The sequence below is a fragment of the Perognathus longimembris genome, chromosome 3 (assembly GCF_023159225.1).
Source record: "Perognathus longimembris pacificus isolate PPM17 chromosome 3, ASM2315922v1, whole genome shotgun sequence".
Classification (NCBI taxonomy): Eukaryota; Metazoa; Chordata; class Mammalia; order Rodentia; family Heteromyidae; genus Perognathus; species Perognathus longimembris.
Window position 1 is genome coordinate 91,560,440 of NC_063163.1, and position 20,594 is coordinate 91,581,033.

The 20,594-nt window shown below is 40.0% G+C and overlaps 1 protein-coding gene and 1 long non-coding RNA gene across 5 annotated transcripts in view; one reads left to right on the forward strand and one right to left on the reverse strand.

The window, feature by feature from the left end:
- Window positions 1-743: 743 nt before the first annotated feature.
- Window positions 744-20,208, reverse strand: LOC125349271. The gene is made up of 3 exons (XR_007210498.1): window positions 20,100-20,208; window positions 5,852-5,856; window positions 744-795 (listed from the first exon to the last, which is right to left on the reverse strand). It is a non-coding gene; the product is annotated as an uncharacterized LOC125349271 (long non-coding RNA).
- The window catches only part of Mtmr3 (myotubularin related protein 3), a 106,477-nt gene continuing 89,135 nt past the window's right edge, over window positions 3,253-20,594 (forward strand). For 2 of the 4 annotated variants that reach the window (XM_048343271.1, XM_048343275.1), the window contains exon 1: window positions 3,253-3,460. The gene's annotated coding sequence lies outside the window, so the exon portion shown is untranslated. The remainder of the gene's footprint in view (window positions 3,461-20,594) is intronic. The other 2 variants (XM_048343274.1, XM_048343276.1) reach the window with 1 other exon arrangement.

Genomic DNA, 20,594 nt, shown 5'->3' on the forward strand with positions numbered 1-20,594 from the left:
TGTCCTCAGTCACAATCACAAAGATACCAAATAATTGGTTTAGTTTTACTTATTTATGTTTTCTGGTAACAAGGCTTGAACTCCTGCTCAGCTTTCTTATTCATTGCTGGTGTTCTACTACTTGAACCATACATCCAGTTCAGCCTTTTTGTTAATTTTTTTTGTTTTGCTAGATAATTGAAGACTATCATAGACTTATTTTGCCAGGTCCTGGCCTCCTGAATAGGTAGGATTATACAAAATGCAAAATGGCTTCAAATCTGTTATCTCAAAAGACCCTTCCCCAACTTTGTGAGGTGAGCAATGCAATGGTTATGACCATTCAGGGAAATGAGGAAACAGGCATAGAAAAGGAAACGAGGAGCACGTATATGAGGCAGGTTCAAATTTAAATAATTAGACTCAAGCTGGATACCAGTGGCTTATGCCTGTAATCCTAGCTACTCAGAAAGCTGAGTTCTGAGGACAATGGTTCAAAGCCAGCTCAGGAAACAAAGACCATGGGACTCTTATTACCCACCAAAAAGCTGGAAATGAAATTGTGACTCAAGTGATAGAATATTACCCTTGATTAAGAAAGCTAAGGGGGCTGGGAATATGGCCTAGTGGCAAGAGTGCTTGCCTCCTACACATGAAGCTCTCAGTTTGATTCCCCAGCACCACATGTATGGAAAACGGCCAGAAGGGGCGCTGTGGCTCAGGTGGCAGAGTGCTAGCAGCCTTGAGCGGGAAGAAGCCAGGGACAGTGCTCAGGCCCTGAGTCCAAGGCCCAGGACTGGCCAAAAAAAAAAAAAGCTAAGGTACCATTTCCCAGGCCTTGAGTTCTGGCATACACACAAGTAAAGTTTGAAAAGTTGAGGATATTGTCAACCTCACCGCCAGCAAGAGGCCACCATTGGGCTTTACTTCCTGTGAACCAAGATGAAAAGAGAGAACCATCAGTGATGTAACCAGCAGTTATCAAGAAGGAGGAAGCCACTTGTTTCTGTGAGAGTAAACCAAAAGCTTTCCTAACTTTGACCTGTGATGCAATTTCATACTCCAGATTTTATTTTAGGTGTTGGTACTGTGGAGCTTATATGAGGGACAACACAATTTTTTGTTGTAAGCTCAGCTGAGGTTTGAATTTTGTTTTTGTTAAGTGCAGCTATTCTTGTTCATCTCCAGATAACTTTGTACAACTGTAACATGGAAATAAAAGCATCAATTAGAGTTGTGTGAAGATTTAATTAGATGAACTGTATAAATAATGTTATCCCTTAATCAGGAAACTTGGCAGTGTAACTCCTTGCACAATTTTAAGTGCAGGGGACACAGTGATAAACAAGAAAAAAATCCTATGTTTAAGTAGCTCTTCTATTGCAGTGGGGGTAGAGAGACAATAAAGTTGCAAGTAAACAAATAATTTCAAAATATATGTCAAAAGAATATCTCAAATGCAGGAGTAGATTTCCTTTGACTTGGTCTTTCAGTCATCTTCCAGAAAAGTTAAGAACATAATATTGAAATGCAATGGATAGAAAGTGAATCTGTTAGGACCTAGTGTAATGTAGTCTGGGAACAGAAGGTGGATTTTTGTAAGCTGGTGTGTAAGTCACATTTTTTTGTTTGTTTGAAAACTCACATCTCTGTTGTAAGTTTGATTAGGAGGTGGAGGCAGTTTGAGCTTATATTTTGAGAATAACCTCTAGTATACAATATTTATTTACACACATTGTATCAGATTATTTATTTATTGCTGGTACTGGGGCTTGAACTCATGGCCTGGGTGTACTCAAGGCTAGCACTCTACCACAGCTCCACTTCCAGCTTTTTGGTAGTTCATTGGAGGTAAGAGTCGGAAGGACTTTCCTGCTTGGGTTGACTTTGAACTTGGATCCTCAGTTTCCTGAGTAGCTAGAACTATAGGCACGATCCACCCATGCTTCAAATTATCCTGACTGTATCAGCAGATAAAAGATTCTAGTGAGGGAGGAGATAACAAACAGTACAAGAAATGTACTCAAGGCCTAACATATGAAACTGTAACCTCTCTGTACATCAATTTGACAATAAAATAAAAATTAAAAAAAAAGATTCTACTCACGATTGATCTCTTTTATTGGCAAGTTGGGTGAACTCAAGTCCTGACCAGAGATACAGAGCTAGAAAAAGCAGCTTTCTAAAGAAACCAACGTGAGGGGATGGGTGGGGTTGGGACAGAGGGGGTGGGTTGGGACAGATGAAAGGGGTGACAATGACAGGGTGTTGGTGCTCACACTTGTAATCCTAGCTACCCATCCAAGAGCCAGGATTGTGGTTTGAAGCCAGCCAGGGCAGAAAGGTTTGTGAAACTCCTATGTCCAATTAACCACCAGAAAACCAGAAGCAGAACTGTGGCTTAAAGTGGTAGAGCACCAGACTTGAGCAGAAAAGCTCTGGGACAGAGAGCCCCAGAGTCCAGGCCCTGAGTTCAAGCTCAACTACCACCACCACCAACAACAACAAAAAAGGGGGTGGGGTCATCAAACTGATCAAGATACATTGTATTGATCAACTGACAAATTGAACTTAAGGCTTATAGTACAACTACTTAAAGATAATAAGACTCATTACCTTACCTATGTAACTGTAACCCTTCTGGCATCACCTTTACAAAAAATAATAAAGAGCAAACAATAAAATAAAAAACAATAAGATAAAAAATTTAAAAATCTGTAGCACCACTTTTGGTTTTCCTCTTTTTTTCAGAATGGATTTTTAAAATATCAACACATACTTGTTATACTTGTTATGTTCATTATGGCATTTTCTCACTTGCATACAGTGTCTTCTAATCAACCTCATCCCCTCTGTCACTCTCCCCATCACAGCCCCTCTTCCTAAAACAATTTCAACAAGTTTCATTCGCGATAACAAACCATTTCAACCATATTTTATCCTCATTAGTCCTCCCACTGGGGCTGCTTCTCACCCCCACATCAGTCTGTTTGGTTTTCCTCTTATTTGTCCTTTTTCATTCCCCGTTCATTTTCCATTTGTCTATCTTTTTCCGCTCAGGCTAGGAAGAGCCTCGCGGCAGCCCTGGACATTCCATAAGGTTGGAGCTCCGCCCACTTACTGGGTGGGCGTGGCCCAGCGGCCCCGCCCTAGCCATTCCGCGGCGGCCCGCCCCCTTTTCCCTCTGACCGCCGACTGAGCGCCGCCGTGTGTGTGTGTGTGTGTGAGTGTGTGTGAGTGCGCGCGCGTGCCCGCTCACGGCCCGTCTCAGCCTCGGGCGCGCGCTCTGTGTGGCCGCTGCCGCCATGTTGTTGTGGTTGTGAGAAGGCGGCGGCGGCGGCGGCGGCGGCGGCGGCTGAGGAGCAGCCGGACGAGACGCTCCAGCGGCCCAGGCGCTGCCCCCCGCCAGCCCTGGCCGGGAGCCTCGTGGGGTGGCGGAGGAGGCCGTGCCGTGGCGGGCCTCGCCATGTCCTGCCGCCTGGTAAGAAGCCCATCCCCGAGCCTCGGGTGGTGAAGACCCGCTGGCGTTGGGCCGGCCGGGGCTTGGCGGCTGTCATTCGCGGAGGGGGCGGCGGCCGGGGTCCTGGCGGATGGGCAGGGCCGGAGGGGTGGGGTGCGGGAGCCCCACCTGGGCTCCCTGGCGGGGTGTGGGGGTGACCCCGCGGCGCGGGGGAGGCGGGGTCCCGGGCCCGGGCGGCCTTCTGGGACCCGGCGCGGCGCGGACGAGCCCGTGCGGAGCCCCGGGGAAGGTGGGCATGCGCCCCCCTCGGCCCGGTCGTGGCCTGGGGGAGCCCGGAGCTGCGACAGGCCGGGGATCGGGGCCCGAGGCTGATCCGCTGACGAGCCGTGGGGGGTCGGGGCCTGGTGGGAAGAAGTGTCCGCCTGACCACTCCTTCTGGGCATCCTCCGGACCTGGCCGCGAACTTGGGTGGGAAGGAGGTCCCGGGGCGGTGGAGGGATCCGGGGGGACACTGGCCGAGCTGCTCCGCCAAAGGTTACAGTGTTATTTCTTTGGTAGAAATTGTGCTTGATGGATTGTATCTCATGACCCATAAGACATCGTTGGTTGTACTTGGGGCTGGAAAACTCGGGTCAAAATTATAGGGTAGATTTGATGGTCACTTTAATAGGCCCCTCTGGAGTCTGATAATAATCTTACTTGGGAGTTTTGTACCTGGCCTACTGTTAGGCATGAATGTCCGGGTGTCTTCTCCCAGAGGCAGCGTTTAAATTCTTGTTGTTGTAGTGTCTTGACATCCACTGTGCATTCTGATCTCAATTTTTTCATGTATATCATAACATATACATATATATAAATGTACAGGCACATAATATATATACATATTCATTCACATTTTACATATATTCACATTATATGCACATACATATCTATCTCATATATACATATATTCATATATCTCATATATACATTATATATATCACATACTCTTCTGTTTGAAGTTCAACTTAATTTCTCACAATGTGAACAGTGATGCCATCAGAGGTCGTAGTTGAATTACAGATGATTTTTTTAATGTGAAATGTTTATCCTTAGTTCATGGATAGGTGGCCAGGCCTTCCCCTTTTAGATTTAGGGCTGTTTGAGTAAGCAAGTTTAGGTCTTTCTTGGAGACCAGGTAAGTGTGTTATTGAACTGAATTAAGAGAACCTTAAAATTTTGGATTGACTGCCTATTGGACCTACTGCCCTCACTTTCAGGTGGCCAAGAATAGTTCTGGTAGCCAGCACAGTGGTACCACCCCACTTGTTAATGGCAAGCCATAGAACTCAGGTTTCTTAGCTTGTAGGCCTGGTTCAGTGGTTACCTACTTAAAGGCCATTCATTAGAAATATTTCACTGATTCCTGGGTGTCAAGCAGGACCTGGTGAATTAGTGTATAAGTCATTAGTATGCCTGTGATAAAATTAGATGCCTCCTTAACTGCAAGTATGTCCACAGATAATAAGGAGGAACCTAGAGGAAAGAAGCAGAGAGAAGCATTAAGTCTGCTTCTGGTGCACAAGGGAGCCTATTGCAGTGCTTCCTAATATTCCAATATCATGGTGTTTTTTAAATCTTCTGACTCAGGGTTCTAGTAAAATGGTGGGTATGATGAATGTGTTAGGAGCCATTTGAGACCAGGGTTGTGAACCAGGAAGGTGTACTACAGATTGTGAATACTTGAAATTTGCCCCAGGGTGTGAGGAGTGGTAAAATAAGTTTAAAAATCTGCTGTCAGTTCTCCTTAAATATTTTCTGTGGTAAAGTGTAATTCTGAGTTATCAAAGGAAGTATTCATGTTTTCAAAGGTGTGTGGTGAGGGTTATTAGACGTTGAGAAGAAAGTATTCTTATAGTTATGTAGGTTAGTAAAGGAGTTTGGTAAATATCCTGTCATATCATGGAGGAGTATTTTTATAGAGGTGCACTCCTGTTTTGTTTCCTGATATCAGTGGTGCTTAGCATAGTTCTCAGCAATTCTATGTCTACAGATCTTTTTTTGAGTAAATGATTAGTATTGGTATGGAAAAAGAAGTAGTTAGGGGAATTGGTAGCAGCATTAGTTTTTAAAAGCTACTTGATACCTTGCATTGGATTAATAAGCCATTTTCATTTCCTTGCTTGTAACTTTTGATTTTTCCTTCAAGAGATTCTATAAAGACTGTCATTCAACACTACTCTGTTGCCCAGTTTTATTTTTATTTATTTATTTGATGTATGTATGTATATATGTATGTATGCATGTATGTATTTATCAGTACTTGCCTGCTCGACAGGCTTTATACAACTTGAGTCACTCCCTCATCCTTTTCTTTCTTACCTGTTTTTCAGATGGGGTCTGACATTTTTGCCACATGGCTGGCCTCAGAACAAAAACTTTCACCTTATACCTCTTGTGTGCCACCATACCTGGCTGTTTTGATTGACATGGGGTTTAGATCATTTTTTTGCTTGGGCTGGCCTTGAGCCTTGATCCTCCCCATCCTCCCCAGTAGCTGAGATTACAGGTGTGAGCCATAGTGCCCAGCCTTGTGTCCTAGGCTTTTTTTTTTTTTTTTTTGCCCGTCTCAGGGCTTGAACTCAGGGCCTGAGCACTGTCCTGAGCCTCTTTTAGCTCAAGGCTAGCACTCTACGACTCAAGCCACAGCGCCACTTCTGGCTTTTTCTGTTTATGTGGTACTGAGGAATCGAACCCAGGGCTTCATGTATACCGGGCAAGCACTCTACTGCTAAGCCACATTCCCAGCCTTTGTGTCCTAGTTTTTGAGTTTTAATGTATTTAACACTTTCTGGGTTAAAAGAGCACATTTTATTAAATGTGGAGTGTACATTAAAGCAATGGGAAGCCCTGGATTGGCAGACAGACTTAGATTGGTGATTTCTTTAGTGTCATTAATTGCTGGTGGGAATGTTACTTTTTTGGTTTTGTATAATTAAGGGTCTATATTTGTTGACTCTACTTAGTCTGATCATACTTTTTTTTTTTTTTTGGTTAGTCATAGAGCTTGAACTCAGGGCCTGGGTGCTGTCCCTGAGCTCTTTTACTCAAGGCTAGTGCTCTTCCACTTTGAGCCACAGCTCCACTTCTGGTTTTCTGATGGTTAATTGGAGAGAAGAACCTCATGGACTTTCCTGTCTGGGCTGGCTTGGAATCAGGATTCTCAGATCTCAGCCTCCTGAGTAGTTAGGGTTACAGGTGTATGAGCCACAGTGCCCAGCTGCATTTTTAAGAATTTTTAATTATGGGGTTGGAAGTTTGGTTGGAGTGGTGGAATGTCTGCCTAGCAAGGTCCTAGGCTCAAACCTCATTCTAATTTGCAATTTGTAATATGTAGTTTGGGTTTGGTCTCATAGGTGAAATTTTTTATTTAAAAGAAACAAAGGACACTATGTCTTGGGTTTTACTTTTGGATCATGGATTCTATACATTGACCAAAAGTGTTCTGAAAATTTGAACATATGTTGCAAGTATTATGCAGAAACATCATGCTTATTCTGTTGTAACTCACATGTGGAAATCAAATTGGGTTTCACATAGGGAACTTCATAATTTGGTTTGAAGCCACAAGACTAAGAATGGTTTGGGAGAAGTTTGTGCAATTTATATGACTAGTTGCTTCTTACAGACCACCCAGTTCTGCAGAATTTATATCTAATTTTATGATCAGTGAGACATTGATTTAAGGCAAAGTATGAGATCATATCCATATTGGTTTGAACTAGGACTCAGTAATTTTAGAGGCTACCAAAGTTATTAACATGTCATTGCTATTTTTAATCATAATTTTGTGATACTAATGCTGGTATGCTTTTATCTTTACTTTTGTGCTGTATCAAGAAATTTAATATAACTCCTAAGTTCACATTTGTATAAGATGTTCAAAATGAAAATAGTTCTTTGAGAGAGAGAGAGAGTCTTGCATAGCCTGATTGGCCTTGAATTTCAAATTCTCCTTCAGTCTCCCCAGTGCTGGGATCAGCACTTTTGCTATCATACCTGGTGTGAAAATTGTTTTAGCACAACAGTGATAGACTGTAAGTCCTGAGTTCAAGCCTGAGTTGTGCTCCTCATTATCCCTTTTGTTTCTGGCAAGCCACATGACCCTCCAGAACTCCAGTTCCCTCATTAGTGAAAGGAAGAAGAGCAATTGATCTTATTTATTCCACAGGGCTGTCAGGGAAGATCAAGTGGAATTGTGTATATGGAAAGCATTTAAAAATGTTAAGAGGATGGCATTAGAATTCTATTGTATTAGAATTCTGTTTATTTTCTTGGAAGAGTTTGCTTGTGAAATGGTGGTAAACTTGGCACATGTCAAATGCAGAATTTCTTATCAGAAAAGGTTTCCTCTTCTGTGATCTGCTCTGAGGAACCTCTCAGCATTTGCACTGCTAATAGGAATGGTCACTGTGTTGCAGAGACCACCAGGGCATCTGGAATGGCTTGTGTTTGTGTCAGGGTCTGTAGTTGGATTACACTTGCTACATTTCACTCATTTTTCCTATATTGGAGTTGTGGTAGAAAATGATCAGAACAAGGAGTTTAGCACAATTTGTGTAAAGTTATTTTTTTTTTTTTTTGCCATTCCTGGGGCTTGGACTCAGGGCCTGAGCACTGTCCCTGGCTTCTTCTTGCTCAGGGCTAGCACTCTGCCACTTGAGCCACAGTGCCACTTCTGGCCATTTTCTGTATATGTGGTGCTGGGGAATCGAACCCAGGGCCTCATGTATACCAGGCAAGCACTCTTGCCACTAGGCCATATCCCCAGCCCCATTGTGTAAAGTTTTAGAACTGTGTTTTCTAAATGGCAGGTGGCAATATTACGTCACAGGATAATCAATGTGCTTTGAAAAACAAATATTAAAAAACAAGCTTTAGGGCTGGGAATATGCCCTAGTGGTAGAGTGCTTGCCTCCCATACGTGAAGCCCTGGGTTTGATTCCTTAGCACCACATATATAGAAAAAGCCAGAAGTGGCGCTGTGGCTCAAGTGGTAGAGTGCTAGCCTTGAGTAAAAAAAAGCCAGGGACAGTGCTTAGTCCTGAGTCCCAAGCCCCAGGCCAGGACTGGCAAAAGCAAAAACAAAACAAATTTTGAAAAGAATATGTCATTGTATTGCCTTTGGTAAAAACTTGATTTGGGAACCACTACTTGTTTATTGCTTTTAAAAACTATATTGCGTTTTAAAACTATATGCATATGTACTAGGTTGTGGTATGAAAAAATATTTTTTATGGGTTTCTAAAGCTTCACAAACAGTTGTTTAGGGACATGGTACTTGGGTACTGCAGGTAGAATAACTGCTGTAAGATAGTGAGGCATAAAACTAATGAAAAGCCACAAGCAAACTTGTGAAGTTTGGGTATATTAGAGCTTTTGTTTCCATAGAGAATTATTGTAAATTCAATGAGTAGAGTTAGCATGTAAAGTTATGCTGATATTCCTAAGTACTCTCTTCCCCCTTGAGATGGAGTACTTGATAACAGAGATAGTGTCTTGGTACTGACTACTAGAGAGCAACATCTTGGGTAGGTTCAGGTTTAGATCAGTTATGTATCTGTTTGAGTGCCCATGCAATGCTCAGAATGAGTCGAGTGGTAAAGTGCCTGTCTAGCAAGAGCAAGCCCCTGAGTCCAAACCCTAATTCCACACACATACACACACATATTATGCTTTTAGAGAACAGTTTGGTTATAACATATCTCTGTTCTTTAAGAGTTTAGGTCTTGGAGTCTGAGTGAGTGAAGAGATGAATAATTGCTGCTTGTTTTTCTTTGCTTGCAAAGTACCACAATTAACCTGTCACTCTATTTGGAAGAGCCTAAGCCTATAACATTAAAAAAAAATGCTTTCTTGAGTTGAAACTTTCTATGGTGAATCTTATATTAAAAGGTAACATTTGGTAAGTTGTTTTTTACTTGTCCCCCTTCCTCCATAATTATGAAATCAGGGGAAATGTGCTTTAGTACTATTTTTTATTTCTTACCCCATTATGGAGAACTTTTCAGTTATTTCATATGGGTAATTGTCAGAGAAAGACAATAATATATAATAATAAAATTTTAGAGTTGTGAAAGGAGATTATAATTAAGCAACTTGACTGGTTATTTTTTTGCCACCTAAAAGGAATGAGGTAATTTGTGAGGAAGATGATTGCTGTTTACAATGCTTTGCACAAAAGGTCAATATTGCCTTTTCCTTTAGGTAGTGTGATTTATGAACTATTTTCACTTATATCTTCTTAAATCGCCACAAGAATTTCAGGCCATCATTATCAGGGTTGTTGTGTTGTAACTTGTTTAAGGCTCTATGTCTAGGGTGTGACATCATATTTAGAGTAGACTGAAAACTCAGCAAAAATAGAGACTGGTGGCTGTTCAGGTTCTCACTACCTAGCATTTTTTGTATTGCTTGGAACATGGTAGACTTTGAGTATTTAGGGACTGTTTAACTCTTACATTTATTTACATGTAAATAAAGTATAGTGGAAAACTAATACTTAATTTTTCATAAGTTAGGGTCTTCCATGTGATGTGCAGAGAAAATATTTTATGAGAGAGGTCATTAATTTTAAGTCAGCCTAACCTTTCAGGTATACTTTTAGTTTCTCTTAAGGTGCTTTCAAGAGTTCAAAAAAGGGGCTGGGGATATAGCCTAGTGGCAAGAGTGCCTGCCTCGGATACATGAGGCCCTAGGTTCGATTCCCCAGCACCACATATACAGAAAACGGCCAGAAGTGGCGCTGTGGCTCAAGTGGCAGAGTGCTAGCCTTGAGCGGGAAGAAGCCAGGGACAGTGCTCAGGCCCTGAATCCAAGGCCCAGGACTGGCCAAAAAAAAAAAGAGTTCAAAAAAGTTAAGCTCTTAGTAATTCCTTTTTCTGTGTATGTCTCTCCTACTGGAAAGACTGTTTCCTACTGGAAAGAATGTGTTTATTTAATAGACTGCTACTTAAAAAAAGGCAACATTAGTTGGTGTTTGCACATATAGTGTGGTAGCTGTAAGAGGTGGTATAGGAGCAATGCAGGATTTTTTAGCTGGCTTTTTTTCTTCCTATAAGCTGATAGAGAATTCTGAGGGATATATTTAAAGTCAGTTTTTATGAAGTCTGTAAATCGAGGACTCAGCATAAACTCCTAGTTTTCCTGTTGACATACACCTGAGCAAGTTCTATAAGCCTCGTGTGTGCATTTTAAATATCAAGTGTAATATCAGATGTGATAAGAATATTGTACATGTAATATGAATTGGAATATATTTAGGCAAACAATTCTTATTGACAATATAGTCTCCTGGTAGTTTGAGTTTTAATATATTGTCTCATGGTAGTTTGAGTTTTAATATATAGCTGAGAATGAGCCACTTTAAGTTTATATATTCATGTGATAATATTTTAGGAACATCTATGTAAAGTAAACTTTAAGTGTTTAGAGTTTGTTGATTAGAGCTTTTGTTGTTAATGTACAACACATGTATACTGTCTTAAATGTTGGTGTGAAGGGATAATATTCAAAAAGGTTAGATTTCTGTTAAGACATTTGTATTTATCTGCTTTTATTTTGTGCTTGTCTGGTGATGAATACCTATACTAATTCCAGCACTTGGGAGGCTAAGGCAGGAAGATTGGAGGTTTGAGATCAACCTAAGCTACATAGCAAGACCTTGTAGGGAGTGAGAAGGGAGAATGAGCTTAATGTTGAAGTCAAGGCAAGGTAGTACTAGTATTTTTTTAAGTTAGGAATTTTATAACAAAATATAAACTTGTAAAAATCTATATTAAAATAGAGAAAATATCTAAAATAAAAATCTACAAAGCCTGACTTCTTTACCAAATTTCATATCCACAGCTCTGGGATGTGAGTGTGTGTGTGTGTGTGTGTGTGTGCGTGCGCGTGTGCGTGTACATGCACGTGCCCATGTGCTAGCACTAGAGCTTGAACTCAGGACCTGGGCACTGTCCCTTAGCCTTTTTGCTCTATCAGTTTTCAAGCTCTGCCACCTGAGCCACTAGGCCATATTACCAGCCCCCTGAGACTCCATTTCTAAAATGTTTAAGAAACATTTGTGCTAGTACTAGGGCTTGAACCCAGGGCTTAGCACCTTCACCTGGCTTATTTTGCTCAGGCCTGTCACTCTACCACTTGAGCCACACCTCTAATTCCAAAAACAGACAAGTTATCCAAGGGAATGGAAATCAGAATGATGATTATCCTTGGTGATGAGGACAAGAGGGACCATAGAGGAAACTGGTAATGTTCTGTGTCTTCATTTAGACTGTTGGTTTTATGTGTTCAGTTTAAGAGAATCAGTTGTATATTTAGACATAGCAGTTTTTTTTTGTATATGTGCTGTATCTCACTCCGTACCCCCCCCCCAATATTTTTCTTTTTTGAGATAGGGTCTTGTTATGTTAGCCAGGGTAGTCTTGAACTCCTGTGATCAAGTGATCTTTTTTTAGTCTTCTGCATAGCTAGGAATACAGAAATGTGTGTGCTCCTATGCCATAGCATCTGGGTTCCAAAATCATAATTCAATCAGCTGAATTTGTCCAAATTTAACTGTTGCTATAACATTTCCTTTGCTTGTATTCACACATAAATATGTTCAGTGATAAAAACATTTTACCCTTTTCATTATGATATAAAACCAAACAGTATATAAAACAAATGTAAACTTAATTATTAAAGTGATTAAAAATTGGTTGCTTTTGGTATGCAAACCTTAGTCTTATCAGGAGGGAAAGCAGTTGATGGAACATTGTACATTTTGTAGAGAACAAAGCTGACACCATCCTTCCCCTTCTTTTGAGAGTCAAATTTGGGGACCTCATGTGCTGGTTCTCTAAGCTACAGCACCAATTGAAAGATGACTTTTTTTTTTTCCTTTTTGATGTAGTGGAGATTAAACAAACCCAAGGCCTTGTCTGCTAGGCAAATTCTTTACTACTGAGTTATACCCTTACTTCTGAAAACTAAGTTTAAAGGAAAACCAAGTTTAAAGGATCCTTGTCTTGACTCTGCCTTTATGTTACTTTTTCTTTTTTCTTTTTTTGGTGACAGTCCTGGTCTTGAGCTCAGGGGATGGTTGCTGTCCCTGAGCTTTTTTGCTTTACTACTGAGCCACAGCTCCACTTCTGGCTTTTTGATGACTAATTGGAGAAAAGAGTCTCACTGACTTTTGTGCCTAGGCTGGCTTAAAACTGTGATCCTCAGATCTCAGCCTCTTGGGAAGCTAGGACTTACAGGTGTGAGCCACTGGTGCCTGGCTACATTACTATTTCATTGGATAAATCATATAATTTATTTGGGTCTCATATTTTTTTGCATAACAGGAATAATACTTAAATCTTTTTCTTTTTGGCAAAATGATTTGGGTAAAATCATAGGAATATAAAACAGTATTATCAGCCAGATCTTTATTTAGACCATTGAATTTAGGCCAGCTACTGTATACTGCAGAATTGTAGTATTAAAGCATAAAATGATTGGTTTAAGGTCAAACAGCTAGTGATTATTAATATCATTCATTTATATTAGCTTCCTACCTACCGAGGCTTATTTAAGCATGCCAGGTTCTACTGTGGGTGCAATTCTTCCAATTTTACCACTGAGGAAATTGGGACAAAATGAGTAAATAACTTGTTCAGGTAGGTTGAATTCTTGAGCCTGAGCTCTTAGCCATTTTTCTATACTACCTAGTTAAGAGAAAGCACTTAAGAATATTTTAGGCAAATATTAAGATCTTAAAATAATACCTTGAAGATTATTTGAAGTAAATTTTTTAAATTTCTAACAAGAAGATGGAAACTACTTTTTTTTTCATTTCTTTATTGTCAGAGTGATGTACAGAGGGGTTACAGTTTTGTACATAGGGCAGTGCATGCTTTTTTTTTTTTTTTTGTGGCCATCCCTGGAGCTTGCCTCAGCACCTGAGCACTATCCCTGGCTTCTTTTTGCTCAAGGCTAGCACTCTGCCACTTGAGCCATAGCGCCACTTCTGGCAGTTTTCTATATATGTGGTGCTGGGGAATCGAACCCAGGGCTTCATATATACGAGGCAAGCACTCTTGCCACTAGGCCATATTCCCAGCCCCTGAAGTAAATATTTTTAAAAACAAATTTGAAGAGTTGGAGTTGTAGCTCAAGTAGTACAGCACCAGTCTAGAAAGCATGAGGCTCTTAATTCAAGGCCCAGTACCACTACCACTACCACCACCACCAAAACAACCCCTAAAATTTTTAACTATAAATAGAATAAAGTTGGAGAAGAGCCTCATATTTTGCCTATCATGATTCTGGAAAAGATGTGTTCATATTTATTAGCTGGCTTTTATTCTCTGACCAACTTCATTTTCTTCTAAAACTAAGATGTAAATACCTTTGTAATTTTTCATTTAAGAATATAAGTGATGGCTGGTCACTGGTGGCTCATGCCTGTAATCCTGGTTACTCAGGAGGCTGAGATCTGAGGATCCTGGTTCAAAGTCAGCCCAAACAGGAAGAGCTCAAGGACAGTGCCCAGGCCCTGAATCCAAGCCCCAGGACTGGCAAAAAAAAAAAAAAAGGCTATAGACATGGCTCAGGTGATAGGTTACTTACCTAACAAGTACAAGATTCTGGGATCAAACCCCAGTACTATTAAAAAATTTTTTTTTACTCATAAAGGCACTTGTGATTAATTTACAAATATTGTTTAGATTCCTAAGCAAAATGTTTAATGAAAGTAAAATTTCAAATTTGGAGACAAAGTGGACTGTTCTTGCTTTGGAGTTTTAATCAACATTTGGTCCTGGTATTGATAGTAATTAAGATCCTGTCATATTTGATAGTCCTGGGGATTTGTACTGCAGGCCTTGCATTTGCCTGTACCACTTGATCTAGCCCTTTACTATCTCCAGTTGTTTCACTATATATAATTCATATAGAGTGAAACAGTACAGTGCTGCAAGTTTTATACAGCTATACAAAATTCACTATAATCAAGAGAGAATAGTTTCATCATCTCTAAAGATTTTTTCCTGGTTCTTTGTGTACTCACCCTATTTTCTGGCAACCTGTTTGTTGCCTTATCTGTTTCAGAATTCCATGAAATCCTGTAATTTGTATCCTTCTTAGACTGGGGTCTTTTACTTAATATTCATGTTTTGCATATCAGTAATTGCTTTCTGTTACTGAATAACATTTCATTGTACCATAGTTTATTCATTCTTCAGCATATTTGTGCTGTCTGCAAATTTTGGTAATTACAAATAAAGCTGCTATAAAAGTGTCTGTGCAAATTGTTGTGTTACAATGTAGTTATGTTTTTATGGCTTTAAAAATAGGGTGCTGAGCTGGAAATGTGGTTTAGTGGTAGAGTGCTTGCCTAGCATGTGTGAATCCCTGGGTTCGATTCCTAGCCAGAAGGGGTGCTGTGGCTCAAGTGGTAAGAGCGCTAGCCTTGAGCACGGAGAGGCTTAGGGACAGTGCCCAGGCCCTGAGAAGCCCCAGGACTGCCCCCCTTTCCCCAAATAGGGTGCTAGCCAGGTACTGGTGGCTCAAGCCTGTTATCCTAGCTACTCAGGAGGCTGGTATCTGAGGATCACCGTTCAAAGCCAGGCTGGATAGGAAAGTCTGTGAGACTCCTATCTCCACTAAAATACAAAAAAGTCAGAAATGGAGCCCTGTCTCAAGTGGTAGAGTGTTAGCCTTGAGCATTAAGAGGCCACAGGGACAGCACCCAGGGTCCAAGACCAGCAAAAAAAAACCAAACAAACAAACAAAAAAGATGCTTAGACCATTTGTAACTTTACTACAGAACTTGAAAGACTGGTAATTTTCACAGAACATGGTCAGTCATTTACTATACCCCTAAAAAAAATCCCTTCCTGGAATGAATGAGACTAACCTGTTGATGTAAATAATCTTACAGTATCATTAGTTGTTTTTTTTTTTTTTTTTGCCAGTCCTGGGCTTTGAACTCAGGGCCTGAGCACTGTCCCTGGCTTCCTTTGGCTTGAGGCTAGCACTCTGCCACTTGAGCCACAGTGCCACTTCTGGCCATTTTCTATATATGTGGTGCTGGGGAATCAAACCCAGGGCTTCATGTATACAAGGCAAGCTCTCTTGCCACTAGGCCATATTCCCAGCCCGTCATTAGGGTTTTATTTATTTATTTATTTTTTGCCATTTCTGGGGCTCAAACTCAGAGCCTGGGCATTGTCCCTGAGCCTCTTTGTGCTTTTTCTGAGTAGTTCATTGGAGATAGAGTCTCAAGGACTTTACTGCGGAGCTGGCTTTGAACTGCTATCCTCAGATCTCCTGAGTAGCTAGGATTAAAGGCATGAGCCATCAGGGCCTGACTAGATTTTTTTTTCAAGTAGTTAGGCATGCATAACAACAGCAAGTACTTCTTCATACTTGCTGTGTTGGTGATTATTTGTTTTTATTTTATTTTGGGAGGTATATACTTGTTTTGTTGTTGAGGTTGGCCTCAAATTCATTATCCTCCTGCCTTTGCTTCTTGAGTGGCTGGCTATTGTTATTACTGTGATGATAGCACAACTATAATATGTTATTACATCTATTATAGAGCATTAAGGATTGAATAAAGGTAAATGCAAAAAAGCAATAATGTTAAAAATGATGTGCTTTTTTTTAGCATAGGAGAATAATTAGGAAGGGGAATTTATTTGTATGTTTTTCTTTTTTTCTTGCCAGTCCTAGTGCTTGAATTCAAGGCCTGGGCTCTGTCCCTAAGCCTCACTGTGCTCAAGGTTAGTACTCTTCCACTTGAGCCATAGCATGATTTCTGGCTAGATCTGTTTATGTGGTACTGAGGAATTGAACCCAGGGCTTTATGCACTCTATCACTAAGCCACATTCCCAGCCAGCAAAGGGAGTTTATTTTGGCAAGAGGTATTACAGGACATTTTGCATACTTGCATGTAAGATAATCTGTTTTACTTACTTTCTTTTTCTTTTCCAGTCCTAGGGCTTCACCCAGAACTTGTATGCTGTCCCTGAACTTTTTTTTTTTGCTAGTCCTGGGGCTTGAATGCAGGGCCTGAGCACTGCCCCTGGCTTCTTTTTGCTTAAGGCTAGCACTCTACCTCTTGAGCCATAGCGCCACTTTTGTTTTTTTGTGGTTAATTGTAGATAAGAGTCTTACAGACTTTTCTGTCTGGGCTGACTGAACCTTGAAACTCAGACCTTAGCCTCCTGCATAGCTAGAATTACAGGTGTGACAAAAGGTTTCTCTACAGTCCAGGCTCTCCTTGAACTTGAAACCTTCCTAGTTTTGCCTCCTGAGTGTTATGGGCATAGGAGTGCACTATCATGCTCAGCTAAGAGAATACTTTTTTTTTTTTTGCTTGTTCTGTTTTTTGCCAGTCCTGGGGATTGAACTCATGACCTGAGCACTGTCCATGGCTTCTTTTTGCTAAAGGCTAGCACTCTACCACTTGAGCCACAGCTCCACTTCTGGCCTTTTCTATATATGTAGTGCTGAGGACTCGAACTCAGGGCTTCATGTATACGAGGCGAGCACTCTATCATTAGGCCATATTCCCAGCCCCTAAGAGACTCTGTTAACATGATGCTATGGGCTCTAACTTGTATTATTTATTTCTTCATTTATTAAAATATGTGAATAGTTTTCTTGGATATGTACCTGGGTTTAAAAAAATTTTTTTTAAAAAAAACTTGAGACATGAAATGCAGTGTTTTGGCCACCTTTCTAACTCTGCTGAAATATGGCTTCATGTTAAACCCAGCAAAAAGCACATTGTAGTCCAGAAGCTGACTCACCAAAGAGTAATGATAGACACTTTGAAGGGAATGACCTATCCCAGGATTGTGTTTCAAAGCTTCATGCTATGATTACATCAGTAAAAGGCAGCCAAGAAATCAAGATCTGAGATCTTACTTGTACCTCCTGGGAATAATGATACATAAGTAGTCAGGACTCCCTTAGTGGTATGCAAGCAAGATCCTTCCTCCTTTCCCCAGTCCTTCTGTCCCTTCATCCTTGATTTCCTCCTTCCAGTTCGCTTTCTCTGTGTTTCAGTCTTTTCTTAATCATTTCCCTTTTTCTTTTCTTTATTTTTTTTTGGCCAACTATTATGTGAAATTTTGGGTTGAGGAACAAATTTAGGATTTAGAAAGATAGAGTGGAACTGCAGTGCCTATTCCTTTTCTGAGTCTGGATGGGAATAACCTTACAGTGACTAAGGGTTAACTCAAGAAGCTCAATGCATATCAGTTTTCTAGAGCTAAGGGAATATACTTAGCTTAGTAGTAAGCACAAGTATCATGTTCATGTCAGACACTGTAGTCACTGTCTCCTTGAGCAGACCAGAAGAAACCAAAGCAACACCAAAATCGTTGCAGTTTTGAGTAGTGGGCCCTTGGCATATTAACACTGCATATTTTAGGAATAAAAATAGTGTGAAAGTGAACCTGGGTACTATGAAACAGATATTAACTCTGATGTGTACTGTGGGTTAGAGTGACTGCAGCTCCATTTTAAAGTCTAGTTTCATAGCCATAGAGTTTTCTGAGTGGTTAACTAATCTTTTATACTATCAAAGATTATTTTACTACTTGCCTTGAGTGGGAAATATAGCAAGACTATGCCTTTTTCAGGTTAAAAGTTGTCTCTGAGGTAAGAAAATACTTAATTTACGTCAAAATATTTTTTCAAAGATAAGGTTAAGAGAATATGCTTGTGATGGATTGGCTATTTGATTATTGTGGAACATTTTGTTTCTCAAAAAGTGTCAAACATAATAGCATTTTACCATAGTATATATGGAGGATTGTATTAAGCTATTTGCAGTATTTTGAGCATAGTACATAGGAATAGTAAATTTTCAACAATTTAATGCAAAATTATTTTCTCAGAAGTTTAAATTTCTTAAAAGTTTTAAGAAGTATGTTAGCTTGTTTGTAATTTGAGATTACTGGTTGCTCTGAACTCCCATCACAGTGTTTCATTGCACTGAGAGAAAAACAAAACCTTTCTCTTTGTGTTTTCCAGCTTTTTCTAGAGGCAATGCTTTGACATTGGCCTTCCCTCCCCACCCCTGTAGGTGATTGAACCCATGTGTTGTACTTTTGAGCTATGCTCCAGGTCCAGCCTTTTGTTTTTGAATTGGTCCTGTATGTACTATTCCTACTTAGTTTCTTATATGGTTTAAACTTGCAACTATACATTATTTATTGGCTAGCTATATGACTTGGGCAAGTTATCTCATTTCTGCACCTTACTTTCCCTCTTTGTAAGATGAGTATAATAATATTACCTCCCTTGTAAAATTATTCACAAGGACTTGGCTTCTCTACATTATTTGCAACTAATCATTTTTGTAATTTTTCATAAATAATTTGAATTTCAGAATCTAGCAAGACTAGCATAATTGGCTATACAATTGCTGCTTTAAAGATATATTATTTTACTATCTCAGATTGAGCTTGAAAGTTAAGAAGTTAGGAAATTATCACTTTTCTCTGTTTTATAGGTATTGCCCTACTGTGAATGTAATTTATTGTTTGAATTGAATTGTGTATCTGAGTCTAGTGCAGTTATGTAGAATGAAACATTTTGTATGGGACTAGAAATACTGGAAAGATAAAAAGTGCAGTTGGTATCAGATTGTGTCCATGGATCTGCAAAGAAACAAGGTTGCTGTTTTTTATTCAATACTCAATTGTTAGATTTTCCCTTAAACAAAGTAATTTAAAAACCTAGAGGTGCTAGTTAATTTTATATTGCTTTCCATTTTAAAAACTTTCTTGAAGAAGGAAACATTTCTCCGGAAGTATTTATTTATTTATTTAAAAATTTATTTATTAATTGAACACAAATTTTTTGACAAGGTGTTGTGCAAAAAGGGTACAGTTACATAGTAGGGCAGTGTGCACATTTCTTGTGATATCTTACACCCTGTTTTTCTTTCCCTTCCCTAGGTCAGGTAGACATATATACAATACACAATGTATCAAGAACATATACAGTATCCACGTGGCCTACGCCCAAGAAAATTCGCCTAGGGCTTTAAATGTAATGTTGATATTAGACAATATGTCGACAGTAGTCTTATATGAACGTGCATACATAGCTTTTGAGCTATTGTATTCCACGGAGAGGTCAATTTTTGACCTTTATATGTTGAGTAGTTGTTTGGTTTTAGTTACAGAATGTTGGGTCGCTGCCCCAATTCTGTGGGAAATACCATTTGACAAGAAGTTTTTGGTTTCACAGACCTCTCCAGAAGTATTTAGATCCCTGAGTGCTATATGAATTTTATTCTTTGCTGTGGTGATTTATGATTGCCAGCAGTAGGAATCACATGTTGTACTTTCCTTTTAGATTTGTTCCATTCTTTTCATTAAAAAAAAAAAAAGAGTTTGAAGCTGGGCACTGGGGACTCACACCTGTAATTCTAACTATTCAGGAGGCTGAGATATGAAGACCAGGGTTCGAAGCCAGCTTGGGAAGGAAAGTCCATGAGACTCTTACCTCTAACAAGCCACTTAAAAACCAGAAGTGGTACAGTGGCTCAAAGTGGTAGAGTGGTAACCTTGAGCAAAAGAGCTCAGGGACAGTGCGGAGGCACTGAGTTTGGGCCCCATGACTGACAAAAAAAGTTTGCCCTGTTTCTTGATAAACTACCATACATAAGCTCATTAAATTGACTTTTATGCTACTTCTCCTTTTCAGTAGTTTAGTGCCATGGGTTAGGTTTCCTTAATTTTTACATTTAGTAGGATTATTATAGATACCTAAATTATACCTTCAAGTATCCTTAAACATTTAGAAATTCCTTTTTTTTTTTTTTGCCAGTCCTGGGCCTTGGACTCAGGGCCTGAGCACTGTCCCTGGTTTCCTTTTGCTCAAGGCTAGCACTCTGCCACTTGAGCCACAGCGCCACTTCTGGCCGTTTTCTGTATATGTGGTGCTGAGGAATTGAACCCAGGGCCTCATGTATACGAGGCAAGCTCTCTTGCCATTAGGCCATATCCCCAGCCCCTAGAAATTCCTTTCTAACACTTAATTATACTAGTAAAGAAGTAGAATATTTGAAAATTTTGCATTTAATACATAACATAGTGGCAAACTTATTCAGCAATGATT